This window comes from Pinus tabuliformis, chromosome 8, assembly GCF_031772625.1.
Source record: "Pinus tabuliformis cultivar Carrire ecotype Pingquan chromosome 8, CPIR1, whole genome shotgun sequence".
Classification (NCBI taxonomy): domain Eukaryota; kingdom Viridiplantae; phylum Streptophyta; class Pinopsida; order Pinales; family Pinaceae; genus Pinus; species Pinus tabuliformis.
This window is the reverse complement of record NC_142294.1, coordinates 1,003,330,206-1,003,350,729: the sequence shown is the minus strand read 5'-3', so window position 1 is coordinate 1,003,350,729 and position 20,524 is coordinate 1,003,330,206.

Genomic DNA, 20,524 nt, shown 5'->3' with positions numbered 1-20,524 from the left:
TTAGCGGGATCGGATAAATGAAACCTGCTTTCAACAGTTTTTCAACTTCTGCTTTAATTGTAGCAGCTTTTCGTGGGTGAATCTGATGCAAACGTTGCCGGACGGGTTTAGCATCCGGGTAAGTCTTGATCTCATGAACAACAATTGCAGGATCAATTCCTGGAATTTCCTCATAGGACCAGGCAAACACGTCGCGGAATTCTTGAAATAGGGCCTTATATAATTGAATTTCGTCATCTGTACACGAGGCACCTATATGAATGTTCTCAACAATTCCGGGCTTAATCAAAATGTCAATAGGAATAGTTCGAGAGATGTTTCCCAAATTTAACTTTGAATCGGGATGTTTCATTGGATTCTGAGGTTCCTTGACATATTCAGTCGTAAAGATTGATGAGAAATCATTTTCAAAATGATCATCCTCAGGTAAAAACGAAGATCTGTGATGGAGATCTTCCCATGGTAAATCATCTACACATAGGATTTCACGAATTTGCTCATCAGAGTGAACAAGTTGAGAAAATGTAGTTAAATCCGAGGTTGATGTGAAAAGTGATTCCTCACGGACCACATTCATTAAGTCATTTTTGGTTGAACACAGGTCGGCAAAAGACTGCACGGCTTCATAGGCAATTTCATATGGACTCAAAGGCATGGAATTACCAAATGAGTCTATTTCAGATTCAGAAGGAACGATCCAAGGATCATCATAAAAAATGGTGTCTGATGTAATCATATGAATGGTTGCAAATGAAGATGATGCGTTGATTGGAGGAAAAGGAAAAGTTCCCAGTAAACCGGCATCTTTAACTAATCCTACTCCAACATCCTTATATGGATAGTCATTTTACCGACATGCTGAATACTCTCCGAAGAGGCTGGGTCGGATGAAAAGTAAGCCAGCTGGTCTATTGTTACGTTATTTCCATTATGTGGAAACTTTATTACTCGGAAGACCGATGAAACGACCGCTGTCATAGCGTAAGACCAACTTCGACCCAATAGAAGGTTGTAATCTAGAGGGGCATCAACCACCTCCACATCTAGATTAACTATTTTTCCTTCAATCCCTATAGGCAAATCCTGTAGAATGCCAAAAGGATGAAACCCACGGCCATCAAAGGCCTTAAGAATTGTCGGGGATTGATTTAGTGAAGGAGAACCAAGCGATCTCCAACACTGTATCGACATAATACACGTTGAGGCTCCCTCATCAATTACAGTCCGATGAATAGGCCTGTTTTTTACTATCACTGGGATCTGGAAAGCCATTTGATGAGGCAAACGCGGTGTACTATTTTCTAGATCAAAGATTATTAGGTTCGAGTCTTGAACGTCAACAGCTCCTATAGCCAACAAAAGTAATTTACGCTGTGCTGGGCATGATTGCAGCACTTCCAAAGCCGACATTGCTGAGGGTGAAACAGCTAAATCCTCAACAATGTTATAATTCTGAGCCGCTCTCGCATGTGGATTGAAAGCTGACTTTCGAAGTATACCCTTGGCGGGCGGTTTGATTACTAAATCTGGATTAGGTTTCTCGATCTGTAGTCGATCGGAACCGGGAGCTGAGGTTGATGGATTAGAATGAGAAGATTCTGCTTCTTTGCCATCAACAGGACTTTTACTACCATAATCTTGCAATCGAGTCGCAATCCTAACATGGGACATCATCAATATGGGTTCTTCATTGGCAATCGAGGAAGAACCTATCATCTTACTGTCTTGACTTGGAAATGGATCCTTCAAGACAGCAGGAGTTTGGGAACCTTTGACAATCTTCGCAACCTCTGCACGATGAGGGCAGTCTCTTGTAAAATGTTCTTCGTCACAAATGAGACAAGGATAACGAGGTTTGTGCTTTTCATCATTGGATTCCACCTTTTCAGGTTTCTCCTTTGAACTTTTGTCCGTTTTATTCTTCTTCTTTCCTTTCTTCTTCCCACCGGATTTTGATTTGGCTGTAGATGACTCTACAACGTGAATATCAGCGGAAACCTCTGCAGAAGAATCTCCTGTTGGGGAATCAGGCAAGGTTATGATAGGAGAAGAATTCTTGGAAGACTTCTTCTTACTTTTAGTGTTAACCGTACCAATCATACCATCAGCGGCATGAGATCCCGAAGGAGCTGCAGCAATTTGATTTGACTTGGGAAGATCGGGGATCTTTTCGTGTAACGTACCTGACTAAGTATAGACCAAGTCAAGGTACTGTGCTTGAGAAATCACTTGCTCCTCAGTAACAACTCCGGCTTTAGCAACATCTTCAGTGATCCTTGGCAACAAAGATTTTACAAACCACTCAGCCAAGATTTGATCCGGAATAAATACCTTCACTGAACGTCATCGACGTCTCCACTCATGAATATGATCTGAAATGTACGTGGATGTCGATTGCTTTAGCGAAGTTAACAATTCCGTGCCATTGTCATATCAGACTGGCAACTGGAAATGAGTTAAAAATGAAGTAGCTAACTGACTAAAATTATAAAAAGTGCCTCGCAGTAACTCAATGTACCACTTGGCCGCGAGACCAATTAGAGTGCACTGGAAAAGTCTAAGACGGGTCGAATCATCTGTGATGGAGTTAGATGCACACCAGAGGTGGTAAGTCATCACATGGTTCGACGGGTCCTCTCCAGATTTACCTTCGAACTTGGGAATGTCACTGGGCAACTTATTCGGCATTGGCGGCCAAAACAGAAGATAATTAATCGAATCGTTCGTTAGGCGCGACAAGTCAGGTAAGTCCAAAGTTGCGATAAACGGTAACTGCCGATTAGGATCCCTAAAACTCTGGGTCATGAGACCAGCCCCAGGTGGAGGATATCCAGGATAACTAGGAATAGGAATCGCGTTCGGGATATTGTATCCTCCCGGAAAACCAGGATTAACCGGACCGTACTGGGGTTGTTGAGGTTGTTGATAAGTGTACCCAGGGTACGGTTGATACTGATAGACTGGCTGCTGAACAGCAGGACCGAATTGGTACTATCCCTGGTACGGTTGATAGGTGAATTGTGGTTGACTTGTGACAATCGTACTTAAACCAGGTTGTCCTACAGGCATTTGAACCGTAGTTTGAATCGTGGATCCAGACGGTGGTAAAGATGTCTGAGGAGTAGATACAGGAACAGTAGAAACCAGAGCTGTCGATATTCCAGAAGTAGGTGGGGTAGATTGAACAGATGTTGCGGCAGTTGCAGCAGTCGTTTGAGATGGAGTACGAGGCGCAGTAGGCCCAGACTGAGAAACTACCAAAGGTACAGAAGTTTGAATGTTAGACTAGACTGGTTGCTGGGGTGAACCAGAAACTAAGGGTTGTCCAGTTTGAGATGACAATTGTACACTTGGCTGCAACACCTGTTGAGTTTGTGATGGATCCCACACTATGTTCATTCCGGGGTACTGACCCATAACAGGTTGAGAATATTGAGGACCATAACCGGGTTGAGGGTAGGATTGATAATTGAAAGGTACATTTCCTGTTCCTTGAACATAAGATTGACCTTGGGGTGGTTGGAAACCTTGGTTCGAGTACTGACCTTGGGGTAAATACCCCTGAGGTACGTACTGAGTCTAGGGTTGACCTTGAGGAACGTATTGTACCGTAGGTACGTACTGTCCTTGAGGTTGCCCCCCAGATGCAAATTGTGTACCTTGAGGTTTCCCCCCAGATGCAAATTGTGTACCTTGAGGTTTCCCCCCAGATGCAAATTGTGTACCTTGAGGTTGCCCCCCAGGTGTTAATTGAGGCTTCCCCCCAGGCGGTAACTGGCCACCTTGAGGTTGAGAATTGGGAATAGAACCTGACATCATAAGAATGTCTTCTACGCTCAACGGATTTGCACCATTACTTCCAGTGAATAACCCTTGTTCAATGGGTTGAGGAGATGCTCCCGAAAAAGTACCAGAAAGTGACTGATACCCAGAGGGAACAGAAGGACTGCCGTACAAAAATGATTCAGGCGATTGAGTAAACATGGACGACTGACCTGACATATTTACGGGAATATAAAAACCTCTAGGATGATAAGGAGCACGAGGTGGTGAAAAACTTAACGCTAGGTTTTCCAAATAATTAGTCAAAGAAAGATACCAAGTAGTACTTCTAGGTGGACTGTAAAAAATTGATTCACGCTCCCTTAGATCAATAACAGGTTGATTTTCAGGGATAGGGATGCCTACTTCTTCTTCCGGAGAAAGTTCTTCAATAGCTATCAAACCAGAAGGAATATTTTCGGTGATTACTCTTTCTACCCTAGGTGAATTAGGACCACTAGAAGTTGGAGAGACAAACCCTGATGTTGGAGTAACAGGTTCAGATATCTCAGGTTCTTCACCTATATCAGTAGTAGATGAAAAGCTACCAGCAAGTTTGGAAACTGAAATAGATTCAGGATTATAACCTGTTACTAGAGTTTGGTAATCAGGATGTACAACCAATGAAGACTCTCCTTCTTCAGGTGACCCAACTTTACTACCACTAGGAGTTACGAGGACTTTCAAGCCTTCAAGCTGGCTCAGGACTTCTTCAGGAGGTTGGCCCCGAAGTCTACGGGACTTCCTTAGTAAATCAGCCACGGTTACAAACTCAGGAGACTGGCCCCGAAGTCTACGAGACTGTCTTGGTAATTCAGCCACAGTTAAAAACTTTTAACTACTTCACACGCAAACAAAGTAAAATCTCAATGAAAACCACCTAAAGCCTCTAAAGAACCAAACAAATTTGAATCACACGCCTAAAGAATCTAGAGATCAAACACACACAAACAGTAACTTTCCGGACCGAAAACACTAGTTGGTGATGAAATCCAACGTCACAGAATTCAGTACAGAAATGGCGGTTGGAACAGTTACCCCGGCAACCTGCTTAATGAATAGACTGGACCAAGTTCCTCCACTTAACCGTCTCGAGTGAAGTGAACCCCCCAGAAAATCCAAGTGAGTCTAGCCGACGTCTGCTCCAGGTACAGTGGGATCTTCCCACCACTGTCACCTTAGGAAGAATCCTAAAGACTATGGTCACTAAGGCTACCAACTGAGACAAATACACCTGGGGGAACAGTCTACGATCCGATACGCATGCAAGGGCAGAGTAGCAAGCTCAATCCCCTTGAAGGCTCCTTGACATAATCCAAGGTTTACCAACAAGTGACCCCAGGCTCCTCGACAATGGTTAATCCGAGGTTTACCGTTTTTAATACGTGAATATCTGGCGTCGTTCCCAATGAGGAAGGATTGATTCCCACACTGGTTCGGACACGATCTCGTGCTTCTCCTTTAAGAGGAGCTTTCCCAGAGCATAAATGCAACAATTGGATTTCTTCCTACCACAAGATACAACTACTTGTTTGTTTTTACTGTCTTGGAGAGTTAATTACTCTCCTACTCCAAGACACTAGCCTAAGCTAAGTTGGTGTATCAGAGCCCTAGAAATAAAATGTTACTAGGTGAATTTTACTTTAAGCGTTAATTTTAGTGGTTTTTGCTTAAGTCAAGAGGTGGCGGAGATGAAACACATGGTGTAAAGACTCGACTCGAAATCACTAAAAAGATGCACCTAAGATGATTTAAACAATCTTTTCCCTCCAATGAACTTCAAAACTAAGAAATAGTTTGAGAATGCAAATACTTTGTAAACACAAATCTTTCTCAATTAAACAAATTAAAAGAAGAGATTTTCCTTTCCAAAGCACTCAAAACGAGACAACTAGCTATTTCACACAAATTTCCCTTTTCTTTTCAAAGCACTCAATCACTACAAAAAACAAACTTTTTCCAAAAGAGATTTTTTTATATTTTGTAAATAAAACACTCAAAACTAATGAAAATGACTAACTTTGAGAGCTACAAACTATAAAAAACCTATTTGAAGTCAAAGCTTACAAAGTGTCTTTTTGAGGATGTTTTACTTAGCTAAATGTGAGCTAAGGACTAATTTATGCAGAATCACAATTAGTCAAAAAACAACCAATCTTTCGTTTTCTTTTTTAAAAAATGAAAATCCAAACTTTTAAATACAAGCTTTTCGAAATTTTGAAATGAGAAAACTCAAAGCGGATTCCTCAACAAGGGGAGATTTCATAAATGGTCAGACTCATAAGAAGGCTGGTAGACACCAAGGTAATCTGAGGTCCCTACAGCTTCTAAGCTCAGAGCCACTACACAACCAAATTGAAAAACAAACCCAACAAGCAAAATTCCTAGGAATTCCACCTAAAACCCTAACACTAATGAAATTAAACCAAGGAAAGTTTTTGACAGGGAACAAGCAGGTCTGGGCAATGGCTAAAACCTATAAACAAATTCTAAACTGATAAAAAAAAAGAAAAAATTAAAATTTCTCAAATTTTTGACAAGGTACACAGGCAGCCTGTTTACACAGGTGCGTTCACGCTCTGTGCACAAAGAAAAAGTGCGTACAGGTACGCACTGTGCTTAACTCAGAGGGTGTGTACCTCTCCCAAAACTATGAAAAATGAAAACTAACTCAAAATTAACTAAATTCACCCAATCCCACAATCATCAAGTCAAAAACAGAAACAGAAAATACAGTTTCTCAGGTCAAAGTATAAACAAGGAAAACAATCAAGTCCCCAGCGGAGTCGCCATTTTGTCACGCGGAATGAGTCGATCTTGCGGACAAGATAGACCTTCCTAGAATCTAAAGAAGACCTAATGACAAGAAAACCAACCAGACAATATCTTTCTCTAAATATGCTTTGATAAACAATAGCAAACAAGTGTTTTTAGGGCCTACCTTTGGTCCAACGCAAGCTTGTGGATGCCCTCGCTCCTTTGATCCAAATGAGCTCCTTTTCACGAATCTGCAAACACAAACAAGGCAAACAAATTAAATAGCACCTGAAAAGCCAATTGCATAAAACCTACTTAACATGAAAGTCAAGGAGTCCATGAAACAAATAACATAAGATACTTGTTGAGAAAAATGAGTTTGATTGTATTAATTCAAAAGAAGAAGAACTTTACAACCTTTGCCTTGACGCTGTACAAGCGCCTCCCAGGGTCCAACAAGATGTCTCCTCTACTTTGACAAGTTTCACTCACTCTCCAATGGAACCAAGAGGTATGTGATCTCTCCTCTCAAACTCAACCAAAGAGTCTTAATTTCACCAGCATTTACCCTCAAAATGTTCAGCTTCTAACCTCTCTAGTCCTCACCCCAATGCTTGTATTTATAGTGCAATGGAGGGAAGTTACTAGGTCCTCCTTCAAAGGGATAGCTCCTTTAGTCAAGGGATTAGCTCCTTCTCTTTTGGGATGCATGAACCACCTCAGAGGGAACAATCCACATCAAAATTCCTTCTAGAAAACTCTAGAATTAACCCAAAGTGAGTTTTTTAAGATAAAACTCGCGCTTTTTGAATTTCACAGGGGTTCGCACCTACACCATCAGGGACAGAGCGGGTAGGTACGCAGCTTTTGTACACAGAAGGTGCGGGACTGCAGGTGATCATGAGAGAAAGTGCGGAACCAGAGTTACATTGATTTTTCATGTCTTTCTCCCATTTCCAAAGCTTGATTTGAAGAGCTGAGGTCTTAGACTTGCTTAGGAGGACAGTACAAGTGATGATAGACCCATACTCACTGCAAATAATCATGGTGACGATATTTTAGTGTAACACATCCTTTAGCATTCTACAAGATTTACCTATAGGGTTTGAAGGAAAAACTGTTAATCTAGATGTGGAAGTGGTTGATGCCCCTCTAGATTACAACCTTCTCTTGGGTCGTAGTTGGTCTTACGCTATGACTGCTGTTGTTTCATCGGTATTTTGGCTTATAAAGTTTCCTCATAATGGAAAGATCATAACTATAGACCAACTAACATACTTTTCATCCAACCCAGCCTCTTTTAAAAGTATCCAGCATGTCGGCAAAACAACTATCCCTTACAAGGATGTCGGAGTAGGATTAGTTAAAGATTCTGGTTTACTAGGAACTTTTTCATTTCCTCCTCCTAATGTATCGCCTTCTACTGCCACCATTCATATGATTTCATTAGACACTATCGTGTATGACAATCCTTGGATCGTGCCTTCCGAATCTGAGATGGATTCATTTGGTGATGCGATGCCTTTGAGTCCCTATGAAATTGCGTATCAGGTTGTATAGTCGTTTTCTGACCCTTCTTCAATCATAATTGATCCAATGAATGTGGTCCATGGAGAATCGCTTTCAACATCGAACTCAGATTCAACAATTTTTTCCGAACTTGTTCATATTGATGAGCAGATTCATGAAATTTTGTCTGTTGATGACTTACCATGGGAAGATCTTCATCATAGATCTTCGTTCTTACCTGAGATTGATCATTTTGAGAATGATTTTTCATCTATTTTTACTACTGATTATGTCAAGGAACCACAAAATCCATTGCAAAATCTTGATTCTGAGTTAAATTTGGGAAATATTTCTCGAACTATTCCTATTGACATTTCAGTTAAACCTGGAATTATTGAAAACATTCATATAGGTGCCTCCTGTATGGAAAATGAACTCCAAACTTATAAGGCCCTATTTCAAGAATTCTGCAACGTGTTTGCCTGGTCATATGAAGAAATGCTAGGAATTGATCCAGCAATTGTTGTTCATGAAATCAAAACTTACCCGGATGCTAAACCCGTCCGACAACGTTTGTGTCAGATCCACCCACGAAAAGCTGCTGGTATTAAAGCAGAGATTGAGAAATTACTTAAAGCAAGTTTCATTTATCCAATTCCCTTAACGGATTGGGTATCGAATATTGTTCTTGTTAACAAAAACCAAGGAACGATAAGAATATGTATCGATTATAGGGATATTAATCGAGCCTGTCCTAAAGACAATTACCCAACTCCCTATATCAATCAAATCATTGATGATTGTGCCGGCAGTGTAATATTCTCCTCAATGGATGGTTTTTCCGGTTATAATCAAATTAACATTCTCCTGCTGATCAACCAAAAACAACTTTTATTTGTCCATGGGGGACATTTTCTTATTGCAAATTACCTTTTGGACTGAAGAACGCCGGAGAAACTTTTCAAAGAGCTATGTCTTACGTGTTTCATGACATCAAGCACATTGTGAAACCTTATCTTGATGATTTACTTGCTCATTCATTAAACAGAGCTGATCATCTCACTCATTTACGAGAAATCTTTATGAGACGTAGGCATTATCGAATTAGGTTGAATCCACACAAGTGTGTTTTCTATATAGAAACGGGTCATTCACTGGGATTTGTTGTTTCGAAATCCAACCTTCGTGTCAATCCCTCGAAGGTTGAAGCTATTGTCAAATTTCCTTCTCCTTCGACTCTTCGCCAACTCCAAAGTTTGCAAAGGAAAGCAAATTTTTTACATCGATTCATTCCTAACTACGCCGAGATAACAAAGGGTTTTACCAGGTTGTTGAAATAGAATACTCCATTCTTTTGGGATGAGACAGCTGACAAATGTTTTGATGCACTTAAACATGCATTGACCCATGCACCGTTATTGCATCCTCCCAACTACAACCAGGATTACTTCTTGTATCTCACCGCCTCTCATTCCACCATCGCAATGGTGTTAGTTCAGGAAGATGAATTTGGTAGTGAACATGTGATTTACCACCTTAGTCAAACTTTGAATCCGACTAAGTTAAAATATTCACATGTGGAGAAATTGGCCTTGGTAGTTGTTCAAGCTATCCAAAGATTTTGTCATTACATCTTACTATGCAAAACTACCGTAATTTTTTACTGTAACCCTATGATCTATATTTTGATCAAAAAATTGCTAGGGGGCAAGTATTCCAAATGGATTGTTATCCTATAGGAATTTGACTTGGAATTTGAAAAATCCAAGTCAAAGAAATCTTTAGTTTTTGCGGAGTTAATGTGTGACTTCTCGCGTGTTGATATTGAAGCTGTGGCAGAAGAGCCCATTGTGAACGAATCCTTGTTTCTTACCAGCACTCTTGATCCATGGTATGGAGATATCATATTTTATCTCCAAACCCAATATTTTCGGCCTAAAATTTCATGATCTCAGCGACAGAAAATACATTTCCAATACCAACAATACAACATTATTGGAGATACACTCTACCATCGTGGGGCGAACTCTATTTTCCGACGTTGTTTAATGCATGAAGAAGCTGAAAAGGTTTTTAATGACTGTCGCTCTGGAGCGTGTGGCAGTCATATGTTTGGGTATGACACAACCCAAAAGATATTGCGCGCTGGCTATTTCTGGCTGTCTTTGTTTAAAGATTGTATTTACGCGGTCCAAAAATGCCATAATTGTCAAATTTTTGATCGAAAGAGGCGTGCTCCACCTACTCCTCTCCACGCTATAGTTGTCGTCGGTCCTTTTGCAAAGTGGGGTATCAACTTTATTACATGTAACCCTCACTCCGCCGGGGGGCATGTGTATATCATCCTTGCTGTAGATTATTTTACCAAGTGGGCTGAGGCGATGCCTACATTTTTGGAAGATGGCAAAATTGCTGCAATTTTCATTTTCAATCATATAATTGCTAGATTCAGTGTTCCACAAGCGATTATCACTGATCATGGGCATCATTTTCGAAACATCATGATGACTGAACTAACAGATCAGCTTGGCCTGCGTCACGATAGTTCTACTCCGTATTACCCATAGGCTAATGGTTTGGTTGAAGCCATCAACAAAGTTCTAGTCATCATGATCTGACGAATCATTGGTATTCATAGGTCGAATTGGCATAACATGCTATTTTCAGTGCTTTAGGTGTATCGAACCTCAGTAAAAACATCAACTGGTTTCACTCCTTTCCAACTGGTTTATGGTTTGGAAGCTGTGTTACCCATTGAATGTGAAATCTCGTCATTGCAAATAGCCATAGAATTACTTCCAACCACTTCTGAAGAGGAAAAACGTTTGTTTTACTTGGCTCAACTAGATGAGAATCGACGTGATGCTACACTAGCAATTGAAATTCATGCCAAATGAATTAAAGCTCAGTACGATCGAAATGTTACACCTCGTAATTTTTCGAAAGGAGACTTAGTCTTACTATACGATCAAGCAAATGATAAGCTAGGGGCTGGAAAATTCATACCTATGTGGCATGGTCCTTATGTCGTTAAGCAAAAGCTGGCAAAAGGGGCCTATGAATTGGTAGATTTTGACGGTGTCTCTTTAGGTAAACCCAAAAATGGTCTTTATCTGAAGAGATATTATGCTTAAATCTAGGTGTGGAGATTTTAGTTAAATTAGTTTTCTTTCTAGCTGGTGTGTTTTAGATTAGAAAAGTGTGCTTATTTTAGAGAGTGTTTTGGTAATTATTCCTACTTATCTTGATTTTAATCTTGATATTGCAGATGTTGACGTCTCTTCAAACATACATTGGTTTCGCTAATGGTGCTTGTCGTAATACATGGAACATTTCTTCCACAGCTTGGGTTATCTATTCACCCTCTGATGAGTTGGTATCTATGCATGGGGTAAGCCTCAGTCAAACAACGAACAACATTGCAGAGTATAGTGTAGTGATTGAGTTATTATCTGAATCCATCTCATTTGGGATTCAGAGTTTGATTGTGAGGTTAGATTCTGAACTCGTTGTATTGCAGCTTAATAGAGTTTATGCCATTAGAAATCCAGTGTTATTAAGATTATTTTTGAGAGTTCATCCCTTGGAACGTGAATTTGATTATATTGAATATCAACATATTCCAAGATATTTAAATACATTAGCAGATGCAATTGCTTCTCGAATGTTAAGTAGACATTTGCAATAACCAAACAGTAAATTTAAAAACATTCCATAACATGTTTTACAAGATAGCCAGTAATAGTGATATAGCATAGCATAGAAGTGTGTCAAATATACATCGTCTTCGATCATAGGTTGAAAAAAACCTTATGATCGGCAAAAATGATAGTACAAAAAGCAAAAAATGTCATATGAGTCTATAAAAGGCAATCATCCTATCACTGGTGATGATCACGATAAGAAACCACTGCTCGAGCCACCCTACAAAGGAACCTCCTGAAAGGTCCTGGGACCCCAATCACATAGCACTGTAACCTAAGAGGAATTTCATCTATGCTAGTCTCTGGAATATCTGCTGTCAAGCGCTCTAGATGATTTTCCAATTCGGCTAGGGTCTCTGTAGATTCGTCCCATGGGGCTGGTACTGCTGCAGCTGGGTGTCTCATCTCATAGGGCTGGAGAGTGGCTAGTCGCCGTGGACCCACATCTCCATTTGAAACTTTTTACTATCAGTTTTGGACGATTTAAAAACAAAAAAAAAAAATAGAAAATGTTGCGAATGATTTTACCTGAGTCATCCCATTTCTCTCCTGGTTGAAGAGCCATGTCTGGGTCACCACAATAATCCATCCCAGCATAAGGAAAATCCTAAATCACAAAAACTTGGTTCTCCAACCAATGAAAATACTCAAGAGGAAATTGAACAACCTCTGAACTCTCCTCAGGATGATGGGCCATAACTGCAACCCAACGCATCAATTTGGGCTCTCAGGGAAGTCCAGCTCCAACAGAAAGATGTTGTGGGACCAACATCAGGACCCTCTCTAGACCAAAGCTCACAACTAAGAAACCATATCCAAAGTTTTTTAGTTGTCCGTTCTTTGCTCTAGTCAGTTGTCCTTTTACATTAGCCAACACAGCTTCGCACTAGTTGAAGATGGTGCCTTGATAACAGTCTACTGCCATTCGCATTTGGGATCCAGTGGCTACATGCAGTGTTGCGCTTCCGCAGAGTCTAGTGACAATAAATGCAATCACTTTAAGTTCAGTACGGGAGATGGTTTTGATATCAATCCCTTTGTCCTTTGTTTGGTCGTTACAAAACTCTAGCCGGAGACTATCGACAGACTGGCCACCTGGCCTAGTCCCGAATAGAGTCAAATGTTCACCTCTGTTGGGCAAGCCAGTCAAGAAGTAAATGTCCTCTGGCTCCATTTCGAGCTGGTGGCCACCAATAATGAAACACTGGTCCTGTATATTCCATCTATCTACCAACCACTGCAAAAAGTCTACTTGGGCCCTCATGCCAGGTATGGCCCAGAATTTAAATAACCTGCATGCCTTCATGCATTTATTGAAGTTTGATGATTAATTGTGGCAAGGTCCACATCTTCGTGCTCCCATTCCCGCCAACTGAGCATTGTGTATATCCTACATTGAAGTAAAAGGCGGATTAGAACATTTTAATTCAAAGCTTTTGGGCGGAAATTGAAAAAATTTAGCTGTAAAACCTATGTCGCGGGGTCCGCACTCTGCCCAAGCAGCAGGTGCAGGCCCCTGGCTCTTTCCTTTGTAGGAAAAAGTCGGGGTCTGCAGGTTTCGCATGTTATGCCTGCGGACCCCCGCGAGTGGTATTTTAAACTAAATTTTTCCTAAAAATCAAAATAGAAACCTAAAAACAAAATTCAAACGGTTGAAATGCAAGATTAAATTGATGTGGATTACCTGGAGGTGACGATTTTCGATTCCAACAGACGGATTTTCCAAAATCTTCATAGGAAGTTTCTTACCCAAAAGCTCTTTTTCTCACTTTGAAGTCAAACGGTAAAAATGAATTTATAAAAGCCCTTTTTATAAGCTTTTTTGAATAAATGAATTTTTAATTTGTTTATTTTTCACTTTAAAAAGATAACTTTTTGATGCATTTTTATTTATTTTAAACAGGTATGAGTAATGTTTGAGTTTTTGTGCAGAATATCGGATTTTTCAGGCAAAATTGATCATTTTCAACAAAAAACATTAGAGTCATCTTTAAGCTCTTTTTTTACTCCTAAAATATGAAAAGATTGCTGAGTTTTTCTTTTTAAGCTCGTTAAAATGGAATTAAAAGGACGGTCCACTTACAGCCCTTTTCTGACCGCATAAACATGAAAAGATTGCCGAATTTTTGTCGTTTCAAATTCGATATTGGTTATAAAACAACGTGTCCTTGATCGCTTTTTTACTTTTTCAGATCAGGGACACTAATTATGAAAAGTACTCCTTGATTGTAATCATCAAGTGGTTCTCTCAGGTATTATTTTATACTTTTTCGGGCTTGGGAGACACAAATTTATGAAAAATGACAACTATGGAGTTTTCTCAAGTTTTTATTCTGACTCCCTAAAATTGAAAAACGTCGAGTTTCTCCTATACTGGACTCGTTAAAATTTAACAGTAAAGGACCTGTTCAATTACAAACAGGAACGAACCACTCCTTCTTAGGGTTCGAATTTTAAACTAAGTTGGACTCATCCGAAGGATGAGCTTATAACCAAGTAGATGTTATCCTCCTCAAGCTTGTCAAAAATAAAGAGGTACTTGCCAAAAATGGTGGGGGAAAAGAGAGAAAAATGAACCTGTTTGTTATACTTTGTGTCTCAGAAAAGCATTCAACCACTCTTGAACATGACACTTTTTGTTCACCTGGGTTGGGAAATCCTTTGCCTAACAGTTAATCAAACCATATTAAAAGTCTTCAGCGGGTTTTTGGGTATTATCTTTGGGTCAATTGTCACCAAACCATCTGCAATGTCGTTATGTGTTCAAGAGGTCAGTGCAAATAAACCATTCATCCGCAAAATATCTGTCATCCATATTGACCATCCTTGAGTCAGTCCTTGCAAACATATTTCTTCAAACTTGATCTATGATTTTGTGTTGTGGGCTTGCCTACGACGGATTGCTTTCTATCGAATTCAACTCATTATCTAGAAAGATGATCTAGAAATCATCAGTACCTTGAAATCTGCATGCCTCAATGGCAGGTTTCTCGCCTTCGACGACAGGTTGCATCATTGACCTTTGATCAAAGGATTCTGTGACATGTTCGACATCAACTCATCTATTCACATTTCATGGATTTTACTGAGTACTTTGAGAGCCATTGACATTACTGGTGGTTTCTCTCACACTTGTTAACAGTTTACATCATTGACAGGTAATCAAGTGGTTTCTACCATGTTCAACTTCGACACATTCATTCACATGGATAGAATTGTAATACTTTGGGAAGTAAAAACCAAGACCCTGGATCTAGTTTCCACCATCCAGGATACGAGGAATTTTGTTATTCATTATACAGTGGACTATTTATAAACAGATGGATGCGCCCATACTATGTCTACATATGTATATACTTGTGATGTATTACAATATAATTCCTATATCAGAGTAGTTTAGTTAGTTTTCTAGTCAGTTTTGATCTGAGTATGGGAATGCCTACCTCAGTGATGATATGATAACATATATATATTTCATATTGAATGTTTTTATAGGTTCCAACCACTGTCTCCACAAGATGATCCTCGAAATGATAAAGTACTTCACTCTTCTTAGATGTTAAATGAAATCCTTATCTATTACAGACTTCACACTTTGGGGGGCAATCTGTTGCACAAAATATTGTCACCATGACATTCTACAGTCAATGTGAGTCTATCACCACTCATACTTTCCTCCTATGCAAGTATTAAACCTCATCTCTTCATGTCAAGCCTTGAAAAATGAGAGAAAGTCCTTAAAAATCTCTAAAACTCTAGTTCCAAAATTTCTCTTAGCATTACCTGCGGTCCCGCACCCCCTGGTCATGTCCCCTACAGAACTGCCCGTTCTGTTTCTATGAAATGGCTGTGGACCCCTGTAAAAGTCAAAAAGGCACAAGTACATTCTTAAAAACTCACTTTGGGTTATTTCTGGAAGCTTCTAGAGGGGATCTTAAGGTGGCAAGTTCGCTCCTTGGTCGTTCATGCATCCCATAACTAAAGGAGCTAACCCCTTGATGTGAGGAGCTTATCCCTTTGAAGGAGGACTCTATCCCTTCATAGGTGGACCTAGTAACTTCCTTCCTCTGCACTATAAAATGAGGCATTGGGCTGGTAACTAAGGAGGTTGAATGCTGAATATTTTTTAGGGTAAATGTTGTTGGAATTTAGACTTGCTAATTGAGCTTGAGAGGAGAGATTACATACCTTTTGACCTCATTGGGAAGAGTGTGAAGCTTGTCAAAGTAGAGGAGATTTTTGCTTGGACCCTGAGAGGAGCTTGTACAGCATCAAGGCACCAAGGTTGTAAAGTTCTTCTTTGTTTAAAGTTAATACAATCAAGTTTATTTTTCTCAATAAGTTGTCTCTTCTGGTTTATTTCATGGATTCCTTGATCACCATGATGAATATGATTTATTATATTAGCTATGCAGGTGTTATTTGATGTGTGCTTGTTTGTGTTTGCAGCTTCTTAAAAGGAAACTCATTTGGACAGTCAAAACGCGACTTCCACAAACTAGTGTTGGACTTAAGGTAGGGTCTAAAACACCTCTTGGTTTTTATTTATAAATAGTAATATTTAGAGAAAGGTAGATTTTCTTGTTTTTCTTGTCGCTAGATATCAATTGATATTAGGGAGATTGGTCTTGTCCACAAGAATGATTTATCCGGCTAACACTACTATCTCCCTAGCCAACATTTCAGGGGATTTCTCTTTCTACTGTTTTTTTCTTCACTTCTTGTAGAAATCTCTATGCCCTCTATTTTTGCTTGTGTCCCTAATATCTCAGGGTGTGTCTCTTCTTTCCCTTTTTGGGTTCCTGCCTTGGCTGTGGCAGCCTTCTTTTGGGATTTCTTGGCCTTTTTCTTTCCAATTTTTGTCCTTTTTACTTTCTATGTTTTTGTTGTTTTCCCCTTTTCTGTCTTAGTTTCAGCAGTTTTGTCACATTCTTCTTTTTCCTTCTGTTCTTCCTCTATTTTACCCTCTACTTGAATGTCCTGTGCTCCCTCATCAATGTTCTTCTCAATTTCTTCAATTTTCTCCCCCTCATCACTGCTGGATGGGCTGATGTTCTCAGCCAAAGTTCTGATGTTATCATCCCTGGACATATTTCTGAAGATTTCCCAAGCTATGGGGACAGTATAGGTGTGTAAAGCATCTTCCACCAATAGTTTGATGAGTCCATGGTGGGCTAACTGATCTGGAACTCTTGCATTTAGCTTTGTACCACATTCAATTAAAGACTGAAGGAGGAAATATGGGATGCTCAGTTTCTTAGCTGGAGGCAAGTCCATCCCATACCTCAATTCATGTAGCAACCTGAAATGATAGCCATAAATGATGTTAAACATTCCTTTGCATGTGATATAATTCATGATTTGATAACTGGCTTCACTCCAAAGAGGAGGCAATCTTGTCCTCCTGACCCCATTTTTGTCTTCTACAGGATGCTTCTCAGGCAGAAAAAATGTTTTCTTAGCCACTTGTCCCAATGACTTCTCCTCTTTGCTCCAAGGGAGCCCCAATGGTAAACCGGTAATTCTACTGATGAAATCAAGGGTAATTTCTAGGGTCAAACCCCTAAAACTAACTGTGGCATGTGTCTTCGAATGTGGTCTCAGGGACATCAAAAACTCCTCAGTCACCTCCTCATCATAACCTTGAATTCTGTCAAAGAAGGATATCCAATTTTCCCTCTTGAAAAGTTCCACCACCTCAGGGTGCTCATACAATTTGCTAGAGTTTAAGGGTTCTTTCGTCATGAATCCTCCTTGCATGGTGTTGAGTTTGTGTTCTAACCAGCAAAGAAAATGCTCAGGTGGGAAAACAATCAATCACTGAAACAGAGGATAGTTGAATTCAATTTTGTTTTAATCCAAGAAGGAATTTCTCATGTGCTCCTTACAATATCAAATAGCAATAATTCCCCTATTTGAAAACTACTGTCACCCAAAATTTGACTGTCTGTTTATGAAAAGAAAAAGAAAAAAATTATAGAACAGAGCATAAGGACACTGGGTCTTTTCTCAACACATCGATAGATATGTAAATTCGGATTTTTTTCACACACACAAGTTGGCCTCTACTGCTGCATGTATCTTCCTTACAAGAGAATTTAAAAAAATTGATGAGGAGATTTCGGATGCAGAGAAAAAACTGGGTAAGCTCAGTGAAATATGTAGGCAGACTTTCACTTTTTTCTCAATGCACAGGAAAACTTTTACTCTCGTTTCTCAACCTAATGCTATGTTCAATTCACCACCTTGCACAAATAAATCATGCACAGAGAATTTTTCCCGACCCTACCTCATTTTGAGCTTGAAATTTGACGAAAATTTCGGGTTTTCTTTTTGCAGAGCTGTTATCTACCTTTCCCGTAGAACCCTTCTTGTAGAGGTCACCTAGCTCCTGTAGAATGAAACGGTGCTTCTTGTAGGGTCCGATAGGCAGGAGATATTTGAAAAACAGGTAGAAATATGGTAGAGGATGACTGGTTAGCTACTCTAGAAGTGGTAGATGTGTACTCTAGTCGAGAACGTCGTGAGTGCAGAATGAACAAAGGGTGGTGAATGTCTTGACTGAGCTATTTTCTATCTGTGGGCATGATTCGTGGTGAGGTGATGAGGTGGCTAGACCGGACCGTTGATCCTACGTCATAGCCATAATGTTTTTGCATGCCATCTAACCACCATCACCTCCCTTACTCCTATTATCTGCCGCCTCCATAACCAGTCCTGAATATTTCTTCTTGAATGGACATCCCACACGTGCCAGCTGCATATCTAATCAACAGTTTTGAATTTGACCGGGGCTCATTTGGATTCCACGAGGATGTGTAACTGACCGAGGGTGGCCAGTTAACTGGCCACCGATCCCATTCAAACCGAACCATTCCCATAGTCATGCAGCCTTGAAATATGATTCATGTAATTGTAGAATAGGTTTAGTCACTTACATGTGCAGTCGCGGCCATGTTATGCACATTTCAGATTTTGGAACCCATTTCTTCATTGTTGTTGCTACTTGCGTTCTGCATGCTCGACCTCATACTGTTGCTAATGTTTACATGTTCAAACAGAGCTCCATGCATGTTTCGTATGTTGTACCTTGTTGTCCCTAGATCTGTAGTGTGTTTTTCAGAGGGATCAGCTGTTACAGGAATCCTGTAGGATTCCCTGTAGCTTCTTCTCCTTCTGAGATTCAAGCTAAAATGAGTAGGGCTACAACTGCTGATGAGGGTCTCTGCTAGAAAGGAATCTCAAATGGAGGGTATCAGGTATGGTGAGTGAAAAAACTACTATTTTGATTTGTCATTAAAATTTGTTTGCAACATGAAAAACAGGATTTTTGTGTGTGACTGTGTAGGGACATGAAAATGAGTGGAATGGAGGTGTACAGAGATGGAAAAGGATGACATATGGTGAGGGATGGAGGCAGGGAGGTTTATAGGCCTCATAGACAGATCTCAAACCCTCGGTTCCTCTTCTGAGATCGATTTTGGCTTGTCTATAGTTTCTACAAGATCCTCTTGTAGAAGATACAAAGCTTCCTGAAGGATGTGGAATTTCAGGCCAAATGAGACCAGATCTTGGGAAAGAGTAACGATGATGGAGGAATGGTTTGTGAGTGATGCATGCATCCTGGTCATGTCTTCTGTCTTTGTCTTGCACGATCCTCCCAAAACCTGCAATGACCTTCCTGCAACCTGCAATTTATTCAACAGAAACTAGGTTTATTTTTCTTTTTCTGTTTCTTTTTTCTCTTTTTTTTGTTTGAGATAGCTGGGGCACCTCTAGGAGGTTTTCACCCTCACTGTCTACCCTGGGTGCCTCCAAGAGGTTTTCACCCAAGGATCTTTTTTTTTCTCTTTTCTGTGTTTTTTTGTTGTTTTTTTCTTTTTTATTTCTCTTTTTTCTTCTTTTTTTTTGTTTTTTTCTTCTTCATGATGTGGGTGGAGTGGAGACAGGAACCTGCTCCATTACCAACATTGATTTTCCAAGAGTCTCAATGAACTCCTGCTTGGAAAGGGGCTTCTTGTAGATTTTCAATCTATGCCCATTGATGAGCATGGGGATGGCTTCTTCATCAATGTTCTGAATAAGGACTGAACCATTGTCATTGCATGTTTCCACCATATATGGTCCCAGCCATCTTGTCCTCAGCTTTCCCTTGAAATCCTTGTACCTTGAATCATATAACAGCGCCCAATCTCCTAGCTGGAATTGCTTTTCTTTGAGGTGTCGGTCATACCATATCCTTCTTTGAAGTTGGATTACCTCTGAGTGGAGAAGGGATTACATTCTTTGTTCATCTAATCCATTCAACTGAAGAAATATTTCCTGTTGTGCATGGTTGAGATCTAGGTCTAACTGAGCTGCCAACCTCAATGTATTATATTCAAATTTTATGGACAGCAAAGCCTTCTTCCCATAGACTATCTCATAGGGCATGAAACTTGTTGTAGTTTTCCAAGTAGTGTTATAGGCCCAGGTGGCCTCAACCAAGTGATCTGCCCAATCTTTCCTGCTGCTACTCACTACCTTAGTCAAAATCCCTTCCAAAGCTCTGTTAGTAACTTCCACCAGTCCATTTGCTTGTGGATGATAAGGGGTGGAAGTTTTGTGCTTAATCTTGTGATGAGTGAGTAGGTCTTCAATCAGGCTAGAGGTAAACTGACTTCCTTGATCTGTGACTAATTCTCTTGGGTAGCCAAACTTGTAGAAGATATTTTCCCTCAAAAACTTAGCTA